This window comes from Oratosquilla oratoria, chromosome 30, assembly GCF_046742065.1.
Source record: "Oratosquilla oratoria isolate Oo_2021 chromosome 30, ASM4674206v1, whole genome shotgun sequence".
NCBI lineage: Eukaryota > Metazoa > Arthropoda > Malacostraca > Stomatopoda > Squillidae > Oratosquilla > Oratosquilla oratoria.
This window is the reverse complement of record NC_134806.1, coordinates 20147993-20149853: the sequence shown is the minus strand read 5'-3', so window position 1 is coordinate 20149853 and position 1861 is coordinate 20147993.

The window sequence follows — 1861 nt, the reverse complement described above, 5'->3', positions numbered from 1 at the left end:
ATGGGGGTATGCAGACCTCATATTTCATATTTTCGATATTTAAAAGTTGTTTTGTGACATCCTTGCGAGCCAAGTGCCTCAGCAGGACAAGAAACCCAACCCCAACTCAAAAAATTAAAAACCGGTCATTTTTAATTTCTACAATTCCTCCATTTTGCTACACTCCTTAAACCTCTCTTCTACCACCTCTACGGCTCCGCCTCCCTATTGCCCCCAAAACACAGAAACGTTGGTTATTAATAGTAAAATTCTTCCATCTGCTCTCCTTTCCTCTCTTTATTCCTCTCCTCTCTTTCCAAATTTATCCATTTCCTCTCCCTCACCTGCTCTTCTCGTTCCCCTCTCCTTCTCCTCTCCCTCTCCTTCACCTCTCTCTCTTACTCATTCTATCCTCCTCTTTTCCACGCCTCCTCTTACCTCTCTTTCTCCTCTCCCTCTCATTATCCTCTCTCTCTCACTCATTCTACCCTCCTCTCTCCCACGCCTCCTCTTACCTCTCCTTCTCCTCTCCCTCTCATTATCCTCTCTCTCTCACTCATTCTACCCTCCTCTCTTCCACGCCTCCTCTTAACTCTCCTTCTCCTCTTCCTCCCTTCCTTTACTTACCTCTTCCTTCACTCCTCCTCCGTCTTCTTCCATCTCTACCTTTCTTCTTCTTTCGTTCCTCTTATCCCCTCCCTTCCTCTTCCCTTCTCTTCCCCTTCTCCTCACATGACTTTCCCCTCTTCTTCCTCCTCTCCCTTCCCCTTCCTCTCCTCCTTCCTCTCCTCCTTCCTCTCCTCACCCCACACCAACTCCATTTAACTCTACCCATCTCTTCAATTCCTCTTTCCTCCTCCTCCTCCTCCTCCCCTTCTTCCTTTCCTCTTCTTCCCATTCCTCTTCATTCCCCAAACCTTCTCCTCTTTTATTCTGCTATCTATTCCCCCTTTGCCAAGTCTTCGTCCTCCATCTCTTCTTTTTCTTTCTACGCCTCCTCCTCTTTCTTCTTCCTCTCTTCCTTCTCTGTCTCGCATCTTCCTTTACCCTCCCCCTCATCTTCCTCCATCCCTCTCCGTCAATCTTCATTTCCTGTTTCTGTTCTCTTTATTCGTCTTCTACTCTCCCTCCTCCTCCCTCTCCTCCCTACCCTCTTCCCTTACCTCCCTCTTTCTTCGTGCTCCTCATTCCTCTTTCTCTAATCCTTCACTATTTGATCTTCCTCTTCTTCCTCTCTTCCTCCCTTAACTCCTTCTCTCCTCATCCCACTCCTCCTCTCCATTCCCTCCCTCCACCTCCTCCCCTTTCTCATCTTCCTTCCTCTCTCCTCTCTCCCTCCCATTCTCTTCCTCCTCTTCCTCTCTTCCTCCCTTAACTCCTTCTCTCCTCATCGCGCTCCTCCTCTCCATTCCCTCCTCCATCTTCTCCCCTATCTCATCTTCCTTCCTCTCTCCTCTCTCCCTCCTCTTCTCTTCCTCCTCTTCCTCCTCTCCCATCTGTTTGGATGACGCGAATCAGAGCGCGTCGTATGGGACTTGATGGGTTTGTTAGTGGTGGCGACGGCAGTGACGAGGAAGGCGAGGTTGGGTGGGGGAGAGGAGGGGAGGAGGGCAGGGGGGAGAGGAGGGGAGAAGGACTGGGGGGAGGGGGGTTAGCCACCCGCACGCTCCTCGTGGTGTCAAAGGATAGAGGCTATACGGAAGGAGACGATGGAAATGGAAAATGGACGATGGGGGTGGGGGTGGGGGTGTCGCCATACTTTAAGTTTTTTGTATATATATCTTTACACATGTTTGTATTCGTTCATTGTGAGACTCATTTATTCAATTTCTATTTTATGACATTGACTACTTTATACTTATTTTCCGTCTTCGATTATCTA